The sequence below is a fragment of the Hyla sarda genome, chromosome 3, assembly GCF_029499605.1.
Source record: "Hyla sarda isolate aHylSar1 chromosome 3, aHylSar1.hap1, whole genome shotgun sequence".
Lineage (NCBI taxonomy): Eukaryota > Metazoa > Chordata > Amphibia > Anura > Hylidae > Hyla > Hyla sarda.
The window spans coordinates 345337552-345357943 of NC_079191.1; the positions used below are offsets into that span (position 1 = coordinate 345337552).

A 20392-nucleotide genomic window follows, 5' to 3' on the forward strand; every position below is an offset into this window, starting at 1 on the left:
GCCTTCTATCTTCGGACAGGTGAACATGCCTGACCCTGTTGTGAAAAAATCCTTATACCCTTAAAAGCCTGGACAATTGGGTGTACCACTGACTGTGGATGAGGGTACACTTGGCCCTGGATATTTGAAAAGGAAAGCAAACGCTTGCTTCTGGGTATCTGCACAGGTGAAAATGCACTTAACCCCGTTAGGATTCGGCAGGCTGGATGTGGATCCTCTGTGTCAGCGAGGGATTGGCGTGGACCGTACCGGTGGACCGGGTCTAAGCTGCTACTGGTATTCACCAGAGCCCGCCGCAAAGCGGGATGGTCTTGCTGCGGCGGTAGCAACCAGATCGTATCCACCGGTAACAGCTCAACCTCGCTGACTGCTGAGAAGACGTGGGACAGAAGGACTAGACAGAGGCGAGGTCAGACGTAGAAGAAGATCAGGGCAGGCGGCAAGGTTCGTAGTCAACGGCAGAAGGTCTGGAAACACTGGTAAGGCAATCACAGGAAACGCTTTCACTAGGCACAAGGGCAACAAGATCCGGCAATACAGGGAAGGGGAAGTGAGGTTATAAAGGCGTGGAGCAGGTGGGAGCTAATTAGACTGATTGGGCAAGGCACCAATCATTGGTGCACTGGCCCTTTAAATCTTAGAGAGCTGACGCGCGTGCGCCAGGACGTGGCAGCCGGGGACCGGGACAAGTAAGTGGATTGGGATGCGATCCGCGAGCGGGCGCGTCCCGCTATGCGAATCGCATCCCCGTCGGTAGTGTCAGTGCAGCGCTCCCGGTCAGCGGGTCTGACCGGGGTGCTGCAGAGAGGGTAACGCCGCGAGCGCTCCGGGGAGGAGCAGGAACCCGGAGCGCTCGGCGTAAAAGTACCCCCCCCCTTAGGTCTCCCCCTCTTTTTGTCTGCTTGTCCCTTCACATGAGACGAGGCCATTGGGAGCTATTCTTGAGTTTCCTTCCGGATGACAGAGAAGTCCTGGGTAACTTCATCAATGGCAGGCAATCCAGAAGAAGTGGGAATGGGGAGGGGGGCAGAGGGTGAAGCTTGCCACGGGGCAGAGTGTTACCAGGAAGGGGGCTATGAGGAGGCAAAATCCCAACTTGCTTTTTGCCGAAAATATCCTGGTAAGCCTTGGGAGGAGCCGGTATGAGTGGAACCTCAGGAGTTAGACAGGTGGGAGCAGATGTGAGGCATCGTTTGTGACAAGAAGGACCCCAATTCTTGCTCTCCCCGGTGGTCCAGTCAAGGGTAGGAGAATGACGTTGGAGCCCTGGCAGACCGAGGAGGACTTCAGAGGTGCAGTTGGGCAGAACAAAAAATTCAATTTTTTCGTGATGCAGTCCAATGCTCATAAGCAGGGGTTCTGTGCGGTAACGCACAGTGCAGTCCAATTTTACTCCGTTGACAGAAGAAATGTAGAGCGGCTTGACGAGACGGGTCACTGGGATGCTGAACCTATTAACAAAAGAGGCCAAAATAAAATTTCCCACAGAACCAGAGTCCAAGAAGGCCACAGCTGAGAAGGAGGAGTTGGCAGAAGGAGAAATCCGCACGGGCACAGTGAGACGTGGAGAAACAGACTTCACACCAAGAGACGCCACTCCCACGTGAGCTGGGTGCGTGCGTTTCCCAGACACGGAGGACGAATAGGGCAATCCACTAGGAAATGTTCGGTACTAGCGCAGTACAGACATACATTTTTATCTCTGCGGCGAGTCCTCTCTTCATGGGTCAGGCGAGACCGATCCACTTGCATAGCCTCCTCGGCGGGAGGAACAGGGATAGATTGCAAAGGATACTGGGAGAGAGGTGCCCAGAGATCAAGGTCCTTTTCCTGGCGGAGCTCCTGGTGTCTTTCAGAAAAACGCATGTCAATGCAGGTGGATAAGTTCATGCAGGTTGGCAGGAATTTCTTGTGCGGCCAGCACATCCTTGATGTTACTGGATAAGCCTTTTTTGAAGGTCGCACAGAGGACCTCATTGTTCCAAGATATTTCGGAGGCGAGGGTACAAAATTGGATGGCATATTCGCCCACAGAAGAATCTCCTTGGACAAGGTTCAACAAGGCAGTTTCGGCAGAAGAGAGGCTCGGGCTGGTTCCTTGAAGACACTACGAACCTCAGCGAAAAAGGACTGAACAGCGGCAGTGACAGGATCGTTGCGGTCCCAGAGCGGTGTGGCCCATGACAAGGCCTTCCCAGACAGGAGACTTCCCACAGAACGGTCAAAGGTGGCTTTTGTGGTTAATCGGTCCGACAACATCTCCAAATGTAGGGAACATTGAGACAGGAAACCACGGCAGAGTTTAGAGTCCCCATCATATTTGTCCGGCAGGGACAAGCGGAGGTTAGGAGCGGCCACTCGTTGCGGAGGAGGTGCAGGAGCTGGCTGAGGAGATGGTTGCTGCTGTAGATGTGGCAGAAGTTGCTGTAGCATGGCGGTCAACTTCGACAGCTGCTTTCCTTGTTGGGCGATCTGTTGGGATTGCTGGGCGACCACTGTGGATAGGTCAGCGAGACTTGGCAGTGGCACCTCAGCGGAATCCATGGCCGGATCTACTGTTAGGATTCGGCAGGCTGGATGTGGATCCTCTGTGTCAGCGAGGGATTGGCGTGGACCGTATCGGTGGACCGGGTCTATGCTGCTACTGGTATTCACCAGAGCCTGCCTCAAAGCGGGATGGTCTTGCTGCGGCGGTAGCAACCAGGTCGTATCCACCGGTAACGGCTCAACCTCGCTGACTGCTGAGAAGACGTGGGACAGAAGGACTAGATAGAGGCGAGGTCAGACGTAGCAGATCAGGGCAGGCGGCAAGATTCGTAGTCAATGGTAACGGCAGAAGGTCTGGAAACACTGGTACGGCAATCACAGGAAACGCTTTCACTAGGCACAAGGGCAACAAGATCCGGCAATACTGGGAAGAGGAAGTGAGGTTATAAAGGCGTGGAGCAGGTAGGAGCTAATTAGACTGATTGGGCAAGGCACCAATCATTGGTGCACTGGCCCTTTAAATCTTAGAGAGCTGGCACGCGCGCACCCTAGGGAGCGGAGCCGTGCGCGCCAGGACGTGACAGCCGGGGACCAGGACAAGTAAGTGGATTGGGATGCGATCCGCGAGCGGGCGCGTCCCGCTATGCGAATCGCATCCCTGTCGGCAGTGTCAGTGCAGCGCTCCCGGTCAGCGGGTCTGACCGGGGTGCTGCAGAGAGGGGAACGCTGCGTGCGCTCCGGGGAGGAGCAGGAACCCGGAGCGCTCGGCATAACAAACCCTGTATATTGTGGGCGTCCATATGCCCTTCTCTCTTCTAGATTCAATTCTATGATGTTTATGGGAACAGCCATAATATCCATAATATGTATGAGATAAATTTCCTCTTTCATTTCTGGATTGAGACTATTGTCTGGTTTAATAAAGAACCCAAGACACAAATCAAAGGTTCCAATGGGACTGTAAGACCTTTTGGGCCTGAGATGTTATTGGACTTTCCTTCCAATAGTGCTGCACTAATACGCAAAACCAAAAAATATGCAAATCCTGGCCTAATATTATTCTTTCCTTGTCCCTGATCCTGGATGTTTAACCCCTTAGGTATACCACCCAGTTCTCAAAGAATGGAAAGAGGGAAAACTTCTGGCAAATTGTTTACAGAATGCCTCTAAGGCCGAGGTCACACGTTCGGAATTTCTGTGCGGAATTCCGCCGGAGATTCTGCAGCAGCAGAGTCCCATTGTATTCAATGGGATTCTGCTGTGCAGTGCACTCGGCTGAATTTCCACACCGGATGTTTATGGGCAGAAATTCCGACTTCTGTGTCCGCAGAAAGAATGAACCTGTCCATTCTTTCTGTGGAATCTGCACGGAATGCATTGCTATCTATGAGACGGCACATTCCTATGTGGTCCTAGCCCCCGTGTCCCTGTAGTGAAATGTGACCTTCCTGATAGGGAATTCAATGGATTCCGTCAATATGTTGCTTGATTCTAAATCAATAGTTATAAATTACTAGGCCTAAGAGAAGAAAGACACAGACTCCAAAGCTGTACACAGACTCTTCTGACGTTTACTACAAAAAGCATGATTCTTATACAACAAAGGATGGCACACTGCCAAAATATATATATATGGCTGCTTTCACACTATAAAATTAATCCGTTTTAAAGATCCGTTTGATGTTCCGTTATGAAAGCCCTGAAAATCGGCCATTAAACGTCCGTTAGAAAATCCCACTATAGTCTATGGGATTTTTACATTATCCGTTTTAATCCGTTATCGTCCTTTATTAATAACGGACATTATTTTGTGACGGGAGAATGAACGGAAGAAATAGTGCATGCACTATTTCTCCAGTTACTATCTTCCGTCACAAAATAACGTCCGTTATTAATAACGGACTATAACGGATTAAAACGCATAATGTAATAATCCCATAGACTATAATGGGATTTTCTAACGGACATATGGGATTTTCTAACGGACGTTTAATGGCCGATTTTCAGGGTTTTCATACGGACGTTTAATGGCCGATTTTCAGGGTTTTCATAACGGAACATCAAACAGATCTTTAAAACGGATGAATTTTATAGTGTGCAAGCAGCCTATGGCTACAAACAGATGTGTCTTATCTCTAAGCAGGAAGGACAAGATGTTTAAAAGTCTTCAAACTAGGTAGCATTGGAGCTTCTTGCAGGCTCAGGAACTGTGGCCTTGAATCATAGATTTCCTGGTTATATTACTAGTGGAGTTCATAATCCGTTCATAATGAAAGAAATACAGACAAGATCACTGCATATAGACAACATGGCTGATGATATAGAAGATGGAGAATAAAATATAAAAAGAGTGATATAAAAGAATATATGAAAACGTATAACAAGCTGACTTCCACACAAGGACAGTTTTCTGCTTTACAGCCCGCTCCCTCTCACACCATCCGTGCTATGGTCTCTCAGGGAAACGGGGACACAGTTTCTCCGCACATCTTCCCACCGCTTAGACAGACTGTGGAGCGCCCCACGTCCTTTCTCCCACCCGCCCGCATGTCTCTCACCCACCCGGGATACATATCTACCATTCGCCCACTACCTGTTGCAAGACTACAATTCCCACAGCATGCCCTTACAGTGAGGACCTGTAGGGGGTTGCAGTCTTGTAGCAGCTTGCTTATGGATGGTGGATGCGCAGGCAGGAGGAGAAAGGCTGGGAGATGTGCAGCGAAACTGTGCCCCCGTCCACCTGAGAGATGGAAGTGAGGATGGAGTGAGAGGAAGAGGGCTGTAAAGCAGAAAACTGTGTCATTATGAGGAGGGTCACATTCCATTACAGAGACACAGTTTTCTTCATTGCAGCATCATATTATGCTGGCACCCACAGTCTGCGGAATGTGTGATATTTTCCGTGCGGACATTCCGGACGTGTAAACATAGCCTTACTCTACCATATCCTGTTAATGTACACACTATCACACTCAGTGTAGTGTTACTGCATAAGGTAAAAACTATGAAAGGGGTTTAGCACTATAAGGCCATGTTCACACAGCAGAATGTCCGTGTGGAATTCCTAAAAAAAAAAAACATTTCTGTGGGGGTTCTGCTGCACTGTGCACACAGCGGAATTTCTACAGCAGATGTTTCTGCCACTGAAATCACGATTTTGGCATCCACAGGAAGAATCGACTTGTCTATTCTTTCTGTGGAATCTGCTTAGAAATGCATTGCCGTCTATGAACACACATAGGCGTGCGCAGCCTATTGCATTAGGGTGTGCACCCTAAAGCACAAACTCACGCCGCACACATGCGTGTGTGTATATATATATATATATATATATATATATATATATATATATATATATATACATACACACATATACAAACACACAAATACACTCTTGCTTGCTTGCACACATACATAAACAGATAAGACAGCACTAGATAAATCCATTGTCCCCGTAGTCATCCAGATAGCCAATCCGGATACCAAACATGCAAGAAAGTCCAAGACCACAGCTCCAAAATTGGAAAAAAAGAGCTATTATTTATTGGTTCCTCAAAAAAATAACTTTTGGGGAACCAATAAACTACAGCTCTTTTGCACGTATCAGTTCATAATTTTTGGTGCTGTGGTCTTGGACTTTGTTGCAGGACCTGTATACCATATAAGTAATTGTATCCAGGATCATATAAAGGTAGATATCAGCTGTACAAAGGATCTGTATACCATATAGGGGATTATAGTTACTCACAGGTAACATCATTTCTGATCAGCGATGTCCTCTTTCCTTTTCTTGTGCATCTGGATCAGATTGACATGTCAACTTCTTCCAGGTAAAAACCGTCTCTTTAGCATCTGCAGGAAAAACATGTTTGACTCTGCATTTTATCAGTGCAATGCCCTCTCATAATAAGGAATAGTAGGTACCCCATTAAGTAGGCCTATCCCCCACCATAGACCCCCTCATTAGATAAATACGTCTGGAAGTAGGTAGGTTGTTAGCTAGCTAGATAGGTAGGTAGGCAGGTAATTAGGTAGCTAGCTACATGGATAGGATGCAACTATGTCAGTAGCTAGGTATGTTCATAGCTAGGTTGGTTGTTAGCTAGATAGCTTGTTAAGTGTCTAGGTAGATTGTTAGCTAGCTAACATACAGGTAGGTAGTTAGGTTGCTAGGTAGATAGCTAGGTAGGTAGTAAGGTTGGTTATTAGCAACATAGGTGGGTAGCTAGCTAGGTAGCCAGGTAGGCAATTAGCTAGGTAGGTTGTTAGCTAGCTAGCTAGGTAGCCATGTAGTTAGGTTGTTAGGTAGATAGATAGCTAGGTAGGTAGCCAGGTAGTTAGGTAGATGGATAGTTAGGTAGGTAGATATTCAGGTTGCTAGATAGCCAGGTAGGTAGGCAAGTAGCCAGCTTGCTATGTAGGTAGCCAGGTAGTTAGATAGCCAGGGAAGTAGGAAACAAGGTAGGTATGTTGTTAGCTAGATTAGCAGGTAGGAATTAACACTTTTCAGGTTAAAATGATGGGTCTCCCAGTACATTAATAATATAGACACTGATTTGAATAGGGACCTTCCATACAATAAAATATACCTTTTATTACGTTCCAATAAAATATCGACTTACACTACAAAATATACAGGCTGCCACCTATGGATTAGCACACATTTATCTTATTGCACTTGAGTATAAATAGTTTCTCAGGATAAACTTCATATAAAGTGCAAAAACAGTGTATAAAAACACACAAAATATACACACAAAAAATTCCAACAGGAGGTATGGTCCAGGTTTATCTTCTGTTCTGTACATGACATAAATTCCTTTATCCCCAGAATAAATGTAGTCAGATACAGTAAATAAACAGTTACATGTGAACAGTGGCATAAATGAGAACATTGATACATAAAAGGAATTTATGTCATGTAACACCAATAGTGAAACAGAATAGAAGATAAACTTGGACCATACCTCCCTTTGGAATTCTTTGTGTATATATCTTGTGTGTTTTTATACACAGTTTTTTCACTTTATATGGAGTTTATCCTGAGAGACTACGTATACTCAAGTGCAATAAGATAAATGCGTGCTAAACCATAGGTGACAGCCTGTTTATTTTGTAGTGTAAGTCAATATTTAAATGGAACTTGATAAAAGGTATATCTTATCATATGGAAGGTCTCTATTCAAATCAGTGTCTATTAGGTATTGTCACGATGCCGGCTGGCAGGTAGTGGACCCTCTGTGCCAGAGAGGGATTGGCGTGGACCGTGCTAGTGGACCGGTTCTAAGCCACTACTGGTTTTCACCAGAGCCCGCCGCAAAGCGGGATGGTCTTGCTGCGGCGGTAGTGACCAGGTCGTATCCACTAGCAACGGCTCACCTCTCTGGCTGCTGAAGATAGGCGCGGTACAAGGGAGTAGGCAGAAGCAAGGTCGGACGTAGCAGAAGGTCGGGGCAGGCAGCAAGGATCGTAGTCAGGGGCAACGGCAGAAGGTCTGGAAACACAGGCAAGGAACACACAAGGAACGCTTTCACTGGCACTAAGGCAACAAGATCCGGCAAGGGAGTGCAAGGGAAGTGAGGTAATATAGGGAAGTGCACAGGTGAAAACCCTAATTGGAACCACTGCGCCAATCAGCGGCGCAGTGGCCCTTTAAATCGCAGAGACCCGGCGCGCGCGCGCCCTAGGGAGCGGGGCCGCGCGCGCCGGGACAGAACAGACGGGGAGCGAGTCAGGTAGGGGAGCCGGGGTGCGCATCGCGAGCGGGCGCTACCCGCATCGCGAATCGCATCCCGGCTGGCAGCAGGATCGCAGCGCCCCGGGTCAGAGGACGTGACCGGAGCGCTGCAGCGGAGGGAGTGAAGCGAGCGCTCCGGGGAGGAGCGGGGACCCGGAGCGCTCGGCGTAACAGTACCCCCCCCCTTGGGTCTCCCCCTCTTCTTGGAGCCTGAGAACCTGAGGAGCAGACTTTTGTCAAGGATGTTGTCCTCAGGTTCCCAGGATCTCTCTTCAGGACCACAACCCTCCCAGTCTACTAAAAAAAAATTTTTCCCTCTGACCTTTTTGGCAGCCAAAATTTCCTTGACCGAGAAGACGTCCGAGGAGCCGGAAACAGGAGTGGGAGGAACAGATTTGGGAGAAAAACGGTTGAGGATGAGTGGTTTGAGAAGAGAGACGTGAAAGGCATTAGGGATACGAAGAGAAGGAGGAAGAAGAAGTTTATAAGAGACAGGATTAATTTGACACAAAATTTTGAAAGGACCAAGATAGCGTGGTCCCAACTTGTAGCTAGGGACACGGAAGCGGACATATTTAGCGGAGAGCCATACCTTGTCTCCAGGGGAAAAAACGGGGGGAGCTCTTCTTTTCTTATCCGCGAACCTCTTCATGCGTGAAGAAGCCTGTAAGAGAGAATTTTGGGTCTCTCTCCATATAATGGAAAGGTCACGAGAAATTTCATCCACAGCGGGCAGACCAGAGGGCAAGGGGGTAGGGAGGGGGGGAAGAGGGTGACGGCCGTACACCACGAAAAATGGGGATTTGGAGGAAGATTCAGAGACCCTGAAGTTATACGAAAATTCGGCCCATGGAAGGAGATCTGCCCAGTCATCCTGGCGGGAGGAAACAAAATGTCGCAAATAATCACCCAGGATCTGGTTAATTCTTTCTACTTGTCCATTGGACTGGGGATGATATGCAGAGGAAAAATTTAATTTAATCTTGAGTTGTTTACAGAGAGCCCTCCAGAATTTAGACACGAATTGGACCCCTCTATCCGAGACAATCTGCGTAGGCAACCCGTGAAGACGAAAAATGTGTACAAAAAATTGTTTAGCCAACTGAGGCGCAGAAGGAAGACCAGGAAGAGGGATGAAATGTGCCATTTTGGAGAATCGATCAACGACCACCCAAATAACGGTGTTGCCACGGGAAGGGGGTAAATCAGTAATAAAATCCATACCAATCAGAGACCAAGGCTGTTCGGGGACAGGCAGAGGATGAAGAAAACCAGCGGGCTTCTGGCGAGGAGTCTTATCCCGGGCACAGATAGTGCAGGCTCGCACAAAGTCCCCAACATCCGTCTCCAGAGTCGGCCACCAATAGAAGCGGGAGATGAGTTGCACAGATTTCTTGATGCCCGCATGACCTGCGAGATGGGAGGAGTGACCCCATTTGAGGATTCCGAGGCGTTGGCGTGGAGAAACAAAGGTCTTTCCTGGAGGAGTCTGCCTGATGGAGGCAGGAGAAGTGGAGATCAGGCAGTCAGGTGGAATGATGTGTTGCGGAGGGAGATCAACTTCTGAGGCATCCGAGGAACGAGAGAGAGCATCGGCCCTAATGTTCTTATCGGCAGGACGAAAGTGAATCTCAAAATTAAATCGGGCAAAGAACAGAGACCACCGGGCCTGGCGAGGATTCAGCCGTTGGGCCGACTGGAGGTAGGAGAGGTGGATTTACGGATAAAGCCCTTTTTTAGATTCTCCTGGACGTATTCGGACATGGCAAGAGTCTCTGGGGCAGAGAGAGGATAAATTCTGCCCCGGGGTGGAGTAGTACCCGGGAGGAGGTCGATAGGGCAATCATAAGGCCTGTGAGGAGGTAGAGTCTCAGCTTGTTTTTTGCAGAAAACATCCGCGAAGTCCATATAGGCCTTAGGGAGACCGGTTACTGGAGGAACCACAGAGTTACGGCAAGGGTTACTGGGAACCGGTTTTAGACAGTTCTTGGAACAAGAGGACCCCCAACTCTTGATCTCCCCAGTGGACCAATCCAGGGTTGGGGAATGAAGTTGAAGCCAGGGAAGTCCAAGGAGAATCTCCGAGGTGCAATTGGGGAGGACCAAAAGTTCAATCCTCTCATGATGAGATCCGATGCTCATAAGAAGGGGCTCCGTGCGGAAACGTATGGTACAGTCCAATCTTTCATTATTTACACAATTGATGTAGAGGGGTCTGGCGAGACTGGTCACTGGGATGTTGAACCTGTTGACGAGAGAGGCCAAAATAAAATTTCCTGCAGATCCAGAGTCCAAGAAGGCCACTGTAGAGAAGGAGAAGGCAGAGGCAGACATCCGCACAGGCACAGTAAGACGTGGAGAAGCAGAGTAGACATCAAGGACTGTCTCACCTTTGTGCGGAGTCAGCGTACGTCTTTCCAGGCGGGGAGGACGGATAGGACAATCCCTCAGGAAGTGTTCGGTACTAGCACAGTACAGGCAGAGGTTCTCCATACGGCGTCGTGTCCTCTCTTGAGGTGTCAGGCGAGACCGGTCGACCTGCATAGCCTCCACGGCGGGAGGCACAGGAACAGATTGCAGGGGACCAGAGGAGAGAGGAGCCGAGGAGACGAAACGCCTCGTGCGAACAGAGTCCATATCTTGGCGGAGTTCCTGACGCCTTTCAGAAAAACGCATGTCAATGCGAGTGGCTAGGTGAATAAGTTCATGTAGATTAGCAGGAATTTCTCGTGCGGCCAGAACATCTTTAATGTTGCTGGATAGGCCTTTTTTGAAGGTCGCGCAGAGGGCCTCATTATTCCAGGACAATTCTGAAGCAAGTGTACGGAATTGTACGGCATACTCGCCAACGGAAGAATTACCCTGGACCAGGTTCAACAGGGCAGTCTCAGCAGAAGAGGCTCGGGCAGGTTCCTCAAAGACACTTCGGATTTCCGAGAAGAAGGAGTGTACAGAGGCAGTGACGGGGTCATTGCGGTCCCAGAGCGGTGTGGCCCATGACAGGGCTTTTCCGGACAGAAGACTGACTACGAAAGCCACCTTAGACCTTTCAGTGGGAAACAGGTCCGACATCATCTCCAGATGCAGGGAACATTGGGAAAGAAAGCCACGGCAAAACTTAGAGTCCCCATCAAATTTATCCGGCAAGGATAAGCGTATCCCAGGAGCGGCCACTCGCTGCGGAGGAGGTGCAGGAGCTGGCGGAGGAGATGACTGCTGAAGCTGTGGTAGCAACTGTTGTAGCATAACGGTCAGTTGAGACAGCTGTTGGCCTTGTTGCGCTATCTGTTGTGACTGCTGGGCGACCACCGTGGTGAGGTCAGCGACAACTGGCAGAGGAACTTCAGCGGGATCCATGGCCGGATCTACTGTCACGATGCCGGCTGGCAGGTAGTGGACCCTCTGTGCCAGAGAGGGATTGGCGTGGACCGTGCTAGTGGACCGGTTCTAAGCCACTACTGGTTTTCACCAGAGCCCGCCGCAAAGCGGGATGGTCTTGCTGCGGCGGTAGTGACCAGGTCGTATCCACTAGCAACGGCTCACCTCTCTGGCTGCTGAAGATAGGCGCGGTACAAGGGAGTAGGCAGAAGCAAGGTCGGACGTAGCAGAAGGTCGGGGCAGGCAGCAAGGATCGTAGTCAGGGGCAACGGCAGAAGGTCTGGAAACACAGGCAAGGAACACACAAGGAACGCTTTCACTGGCACTAAGGCAACAAGATCCGGCAAGGGAGTGCAAGGGAAGTGAGGTAATATAGGGAAGTGCACAGGTGAAAACCCTAATTGGAACCACTGCGCCAATCAGCGGCGCAGTGGCCCTTTAAATCGCAGAGACCCGGCGCGCGCGCGCCCTAGGGAGCGGGGCCGCGCGCGCCGGGACAGAACAGACGGGGAGCGAGTCAGGTAGGGGAGCCGGGGTGCGCATCGCGAGCGGGCGCTACCCGCATCGCGAATCGCATCCCGGCTGGCAGCAGGATCGCAGCGCCCCGGGTCAGAGGACGTGACCGGAGCGCTGCAGCGGAGGGAGTGAAGCGAGCGCTCCGGGGAGGAGCGGGGACCCGGAGCGCTCGGCGTAACAGGTATGTAGGTTGATTTTTAGCTAGCTAGGTCAGTTGATAGCTAGGTAGATAGCATGTGGGCAAAGTCAGATCACAATACACAGTGTCACACTTACTCTACTGGACCCTTTTCACATAGACACGCTATTATGCAGTTACTTCTGTGAATGTTTATTACTGCTTTTTATTTTGCAGTCCAATTATATGTGAATTAATGTCCTTTGTATGTTTAGTTCACAAATAGAGCAACTGATGGAGTCACTTCATACAATCATAGATGCATAGCCTCTAGTGTTATTCAAAGTGCATATATAATTAGGTGTTACTGTTTCACATTTTGTGTAAACTGCGCATTCATAAACATAAGATGCATAGCTTTGCCTTGATGTCAGGACCCTTGTATAATTGCACAAAGTCCTGTGTATTACATCGGGTCCCTATATTAGCACCAGGCAATGTATTCACTGTTCACTTTATTGCAGATGTCCCAACACTGCGCTATTGCATTAGTGCCCGTCACTGGTGGCCCGTGAAGCGATATTAGAAGAATACACGCTACAACGTGATCCCTGATTAATTGAAGCGGATGAAACACGTAGGATCGCCTATGGCAATGTGAACGGAGCCCAAATACTTGAAACCAGCTACCACTACCTAGGAAACAGCGAAGTGCAATGGCAGAGTGTTATACAATCTGCAGCCAATGCATAACAAAGGAAGCTGTGTACATGTGTGGATTAGGAAATGGAGTGAGGGGCACTAGTGCAATAGCGCAGTGTTGGGACATTTGCAATAAAGTGAACAGTGAATACATTACCTGGTGCTAATATAGGGACCCGATGTAATACAAAGGACTTTGTGCAATTATACAAGAAGGGTCCTGACATCAAGGCAAAGTTATGCATCTTATGTTTATGAATGCACAGTTTACACAAAAAAAACAGTAACACCTAATTATATATGCACTTTGAATAACACTAGAGCAGTGGTCTTCAACCTACGGACCTCCAGATGTTGCAAAACTTCAACTCCCAGCATGCCCTGACAGCCGTTGGCTGTCCGGGCATGATGGGAGTTGAAGTTTTGCAACATCTGAAGGTCCGCAGGTTGGAGACCACTGCACTAGAGGCTATGCATCTATGATTGTATGAAGTGACTCCATCAGTTGCTCTATTTGTGAACTAAACATACAAAGGACATTAATTAACATATAATTGGACTGCAAAATAAAGAGCAGTAATAAACATTCACAGAAGTAACTGCATTATAGCGTAAGTGTGAAATAACACTGTGTATTGTGACTAAAAGCCACATTTGCCCTAACCCTCCCTCCCTCCCCCTCTGTCACCACCCCACACGATTCCCCATCCCAGAGAGTACCGAAGAAAATAACAAAAAATTCTCACCTAGTCCCACGCAGCGATCTCCAGAAGAGCCGGGCCGCGTTCTCTCTTCTCCACAGTGCAGGCGCTGATGACTGACATCATCGGCGCCTGCGTCTGGGAAGAGGTCACGGCCTTCTCTGAACTGTGTGCGCACGCAGTCCAGAAGCTCCGGCCGTGAGTGAACAGCTATGAATGCCTCCCTGGGTTAAATAGACCCAGGGTATATAATAAAGCAAAGTCTGCCAGCAGAACTGGGGGGGATTTCCCCCATGATCTGTCCCCCTGCATGATTTTCTGGGTGGGATGTGTTCCCCCGGTTCCTACGCTCCCTGGATGTCCCGAATGTGACGGGAGCCTGGGCGCGATTAGTGTGTGCACAGGCACACCTGACACACCCCGTGCGCACGCCTATGTGAACACAGCATATTTCCGAGTGATCCTAGTGCTGGTATCTTCTGCCAACAACCACTGTTGTGAACATGGCCTAGCAGTGCATTCACCCCACACATGTAAGGTAAGTAAAGCACTTAAGATACTTGCCATCACAGCCGCACCTAAAACCATAGTCAACCACGGTTTGAGGTGCGGTGGAAAACCGCATATGGGGCAAAAATGAGCCGACCGGAGTCACTGTTTCACTCCGGTCGGCTCATTGAAATGAATTACATAGGGGCGGCATAAGGCAGGGATATGGGAGCGCAAGGTTTTAGCTCCCCCCAGCCGTATGCGTTCCCGTATTGGTAAAAACGTGATGTGAACCCTACCTAACCTGGTCTAGGCCAAGAACACCACTGGCAGAAACGATGCGGCCTGAACAACGCAAGGCCAGACTTTGTCTTGAATCCAGATGGGCAGCAAGGTGTACCACACACCTGCTAGGATTTAGGACTGGAAAAAACTCAATTGGTTCTGCTACTGGACTCCCTTTTATGCATATGCATTGTTAATGGTTATTAATTGTCTAATTATTTACATTTTCTAGGTGGGTGGTCCTAGTTGGGAGAAATGAGCTCTGAATATCCATACTGTCCTTAGGGCAAAGAAGAAAGGCCCTTTTGCTTGGTCAATTATCAGGAAGGAGTGTTCATAGGAAATGTGGTTTTCAATGGGAGCCTTATGTCACTGTCTGTCTATACAGTGGCATCTATTTCGGCCTTTTGTCAGAGGTATTTGTAAATACCAATGTATTTGTCTGACTACGTGCAACAAGTTTACTATTGTAGGCTGGTCTTACATGATGCAGTCTGATGCTTATATATTTTTTTCCAAGCAAAAAACCCGGAGTGGATTTTTAAGGAATTAGACATATATTGGGAATAATAATATATCTCCTATTTTTAAACTCTCTTCCATATTTAGTTTTTAAAATGCATGCCCTTTGTGAACCTTGCTGTAGTTAGGAGGACAGAATACAGAAAGTAATGTAGGAAGACATGCTGCAATGTGCCATCCATATCCACAATACTCCTCTGTTCCTGGTGATTAGTTTCAGCCTGATCTGTTGCTGGAGCTGTGTCTCCTCCTCCAGCTGCACAGGAAGAAGTGACTGACAGAGTAACCACAGGAAGAAGTGTCTGACACAGTGTAACGCTGATCACATGAGTCTTCTGCAGTCATTGTGATCCAGGTGCAGTATTTCCTGATTTCCACAGTTTATAAAGGGACTGATGTTTGCATTTTTAGATTCTATGCAGGACGGTGTTTCCCAAACAGTGTGTCTTCAGCAGTTGCAAAACTATAACTCCCAGAATGTACGGTCTTTCAGTGCATGCTGGGAGTTGTAGTTTGCAACAGCTGGAGGCACACTAGTTGCAAAACACTGAGTTAGGTAACAACTCTGTGTTTTGCAACCAGTGTGCCTTCAGCTGTTGCAAAAACTACAACTCTCAGCATGCAGTGACAGCCGAAGGGCATGCTGGGACTTGTAGTTATGCAACAGCTGGAGGCATACTACTTCAACTTCCAGAATCCCTTTGGCTGTCCATTCATGCTGGGGATTGTAGTTATGCAACAGCTGGAGGCTTACTGGCTGCAAAACACAGAGTTTGTTTCTTAACTCAGTGTTTGTCAACCAGTGTGCCTCCAGCTGTTGCAAAACTACAATTCCCAGAATGTACGGTCTTTCAGTGCATGCTGGGAGTTGTAGTTTGCAACAGCTGGAGATGCACTACTTGGAAAAAAGACTGGTAGAGTAAAGCAATCTCTGAGACCTGCACAACAGCTACATTATGTAATGCTCATGAACTGCTTTGTTTTCATTTCTGCTTGTCTGTTGTAAAAAAAAAAAAAAAAAAGTTGATGGTATATCCTCCCCGATTCTTGCATTGTTTGTGTCAAAGTTGCAGCAAAAAAAATGCACTTGTTGCTGCTTAAGGTTAATGCATTTTTATTTGGAGAAGAAAAAGGTTACAAAACTACTGTTGTGTAACTACTGTCATGTGTTGCAAAGAAGGGCAATGTCATTAGAAAAAAAAATTCTCCATTTTATCACATTAAAAATACAGTGGTCCTTCAAGTTACAATATTAATTGGTTCCAGGACGACCATTGTATGTTGAAACCATTGTATGTTGAGACCATAACTCTATGGAAACCTGGTAATTGATTCTGAAGCCCCCAAAATGTCATCCAAAAATAGAAAAAAAGTGAGAATTAAAGATAAATAAGTAACTAATACAGATAAAGCAAATCCTTATATATAATAGTAAGAATGATCTGCTGGGAGCTGTAAATCACTGTCTATGTAGAGGACAGGAGCTTCTTCAGGGTCCAGTACAGTACAGTACACACAATGTCCTAAAAAAAAAAAAAAAGTAACATGGAGCCGCCCTCACCTGGTGTCCAAAGGAGCAGCTAACCTTGGCCCCGGTAAAGAGTAGTACAGAACATGTAATACCTCCCTGTACTGTAGGGGGCGCTACCAGACATCAGTCAGTGCATACGCTTCAGTAATACAGGTGTTTTACTAGTGAAATGCCCATTCTGATTGGTCAGTTTTTCCAGCCATTGACACGTTTCACAGATCTGGATTGTCCGTACATTGTATGTTGACTCTGGTTTCAAGTTACAATGGTCCAGAAAAGACCATTGTATGTTGAAACGATTGTATGTTAAGGCCATTGTAAGTTGAGGGATCACTGTACTCAGTAGTCTCTGCTCCATTTGTCTTAACCCCTTCACGACCATGGACGTAAATGTACGTCCTGGCTTGGCGGGACTTCCCGCACCGGGACGTACATTTACATCCTGTGTATGACCGCGAGCATCGGAACAGTGCTCGTGTTATATACGGCAGGTTCCGGTTGCTAGCAGCAGCCGGGGACCCGCCCGTAATGGCCGACATCCGCGATCGCGCGGATGTCCACCATTAACCCCTCAGATGCCGTGATCAATACAGATCACGGCATCTGCGGCATTGCGGTTCTTTGGATGATCGGATCGCCCGCAGCGCTGCCGCGGTGATCCAATCATCCAGCATGGCGGCCAGAGGTCCCCTCACCTGGCTCCGGCCGTCTCCCAGGGTCTGCGATCGAGCAGACCAGAGCAGAAGATCACCGATAATACTGAGCAGTGCTATGTCCTATACATATGTATATGGGGACATAAAAAGTGTAATATATATATATATATATATATATATATATATATAAAATAAAAAATAAATAAAAAAGTTGACTTTTTTTTTTTTAAAGTGAAAAATCCCCTCCCCCAATAAAAATGAAAATTGTCAGTTTTTCCCATTTAACCCCCAAAAAGCGTAAAAATTTTTTTTAATAAACATATTTGGTATCGCCGCGTGTGTAAATGTCCGAACTATCAAAATATAATGTTAATGATCCCGTGAAGATGAATGACATAAATGTCAAAAATTAAAAAGTCCAAAAATGCTGCTTTTTTGTCACATTTTATTCAATAAAAATTAATAAAAATGTATCTAAAAGTTTTGTATATGCAAATGTGGTATCTAAAAAAAGTACAGATGACAGTGCAAAAAAATGAGACCCATACCGCCCTATAGACGGAAAAATGAAAGTTATAGGTGGTCAAAATAGGGCGATTTTAGATTACTGATTTTGTACAAAAAGTAAAAAAAAAAAAAAATTTTTTTAAGCTGTACAAAAATATAAAAGTATCTAGCCATGGGTACCATTTTAATCGTATTGACCCACAGAATAAAGAACACATCTCATTTTTACCGTAAATTGTACAGTGTGAAAACGAACCCCTCCAAAATGTGCAAAATTTTGGTTTTCATTAAAATTTCCTCCCTACAAATTTTTTTTTTTGGGTTCGCCGTACATTTTATGGTAAAATGAGAGGTTTCATTACAAAGTACAATTGGTCACGCAAAAAACAAGCCCTTATATGGGTCTGTAGATGGAAATATAAAAGAGTTATGGATTTTAGAAGGCGAGGAGGAAAAAAAACGAAATGCAAAAATAAAATTGGCCTGGTCCTTGAGGTGAAAATGGGCTTGATCTTTAAGGGGTTAAAGAGGTAGTCTGGCAAAAAACAACTTATCCCATATCCCCTATCCACAGGCCAATAACATTCCCTATTTGGTCTTAACTATTTCATTGCTCCGTTTAAAGACCTCTGTGTCTCCAAGACATCAAAAGTGCCATATTCGGCAGTCTTCGGAGAAAATATAATTTAATTTTATTTTACCATCTATAGGACTGAATGAGGGCTCATTTTTTTGCACCATGATCTGCATTTTTTTTTTATGATTTCTTTTTAGTGATATGGAATGTCAGCAATTCTGCCATTTGATAATTTGTTTTTGTTTACACTGTTTACCTTACATAGTAACATATCTGTATTGTTTAGACAATTCTGCATGCAGTGAAAAGAATTTTATCTGATATATTTAAAATGAAGTATTTCTCACAGAAAAGGATTGCAGTAACACATGTTTTGCTATTCACATGTTTATTCCCTTTGTGTGTATTGGAACTAAACCAAAAAAGGGAGGGAAAAAAAGCAATTTAGAAATAATGTCCCACCAAACTCCAAAAATGGGCTGGACAAAATTATTGGCACCCTTTCAAAATTGTGGAAAATAAGATTGTTTCAAGCATGGGATGCTTTAAACTCCCATGGGGCAAGTAACAGGTGTGGGCAATATAAAAATCACACCTGAAGGCAGATAAAAAGGAGAGAAGTTCACTTAGTCTTTGCATTGTGTGTCTGTGTGTGCTACACTAAGCATGGACAACAGAAAGAGAAGAAGAGAACTGTCTGAGGAATTGAGAACCAAAAATGTAGAAAAATATCAACAATCTCACAAGTCCATTTCCAGATATCTAGATTTGCCTTTGTCCACAGTGCACAAGATTATCAAGAAGTTTGCAACCCATGGCACTATAGCTAATCTCCCTGGGCAATATAGTCCGGATGGTGGATAAGCAGCCCCAAACAAGTACCAAAGACATTCATCCAAGTACAGAGGAAAAGCAATCGGAACAAGTGTCACCTAGCTCCAATAATCAATCACTGTTCAGCATAGAGAAGGTGTAATTAAAGCCAGATACGGACCTGTAAGCAGCATGGATCCCGCCAGCGTGGTGCTCAGTCCCAGGAACATGCAGAAGTGCAATCAGAGTAACCACGAAGGAGAGGACTGCACACATCAGATAGGTGGTGAAACAAGTTTCCTTTATTCGGAGCAAAGTGTCACAACGTGCAGGTTTAAAAGCTCGTACGCCAGCAAGAGGTTATAGCCATTGCACGCCTACACGGCGTTTCTTCGGACCACTCCTACCTCCCCTATCAGGGCGGATATATCCTCACAGACCCATGACGTAGGTGAGGTGAGGCGTTTACAAAGACAAATATCTTAATAGTAAACTATTATTGCTACATGTAACTATCAAAAAGGAGTAGTAAAATCGTACAATATCTACAAAAGAGTATGCTTAAATGAATACACTTAAGTCTAACCTGTCGTTCATTCCTAGTTCCCCTTCTGCATTGGTACGGGGGATCCACCTAGCCTCCCGCTCTAATAGATATTTTCTTCTTTCTATCCCCTCTACTGCTTTCACCCGTTCTATGCCAAAGAAACACAGGCATCTTGGATCACCGTTATGTGTATCCCAAACATGATTGATTAACCGGGGAGAGCCTTTATGAGTTTTTAACGAGTGTACGTGTTCCCTGAACCGTACGTTCAGGGGGCGAATAGTACATCCTATATAGAATCTGTGGCACTGGCATTTAATGCCATATACCACATAAGATGTTCTACAGCAAATGGGGTCTTTAAATTTTACTGTTTCTCCTCCTAACACCATATGTTTATCGGTGCAAATATAATTGCACCAATTACATGTACCACAGCGGTGGTTGCCATGGGAGATGGAACTAGGTAGCCAGTTTTTTTCATTTTTCTCCATAAATTTGTTTTTGACTAGGACATCCCTGAGGTTTTTTCCTCTCTTGAATGTAATCAGAGGCCTATTTTTAGTAAGTGGTGCTAAATCAGAATTGCCCTGCAGCAGAAACCAATTGTCCAGAATCGATTTTTTTATTTCTGCTGCCACAGGGCTGAACTGAAAAGCGAATGAGAATCTGCTATCATCACTGGACTCCTGTGAGACCTGATTGTTGGGTATCTGAGCACCCACATTATCTACTCTTCTTACGTGCCTTTTTCTCTTCTTCCACAGGAGGTCCCTACGTGACAGTTTCTCAGCCTTATTCATTGCGGCATCTAATACGGATA

General features: G+C 46.5%; 1 protein-coding gene across 1 annotated transcript in view; it reads left to right on the forward strand.

The window, feature by feature from the left end:
- Positions 1–15123: 15123 nt before the first annotated feature.
- GALM (galactose mutarotase) overlaps positions 15124–20392 on the forward strand; it is a 112172-nt gene continuing 106903 nt past the window's right edge. Inside the window, exon 1 of the mRNA XM_056567445.1 lies at positions 15124–15293. The gene's annotated coding sequence lies outside the window, so the exon portion shown is untranslated. The remainder of the gene's footprint in view (positions 15294–20392) is intronic.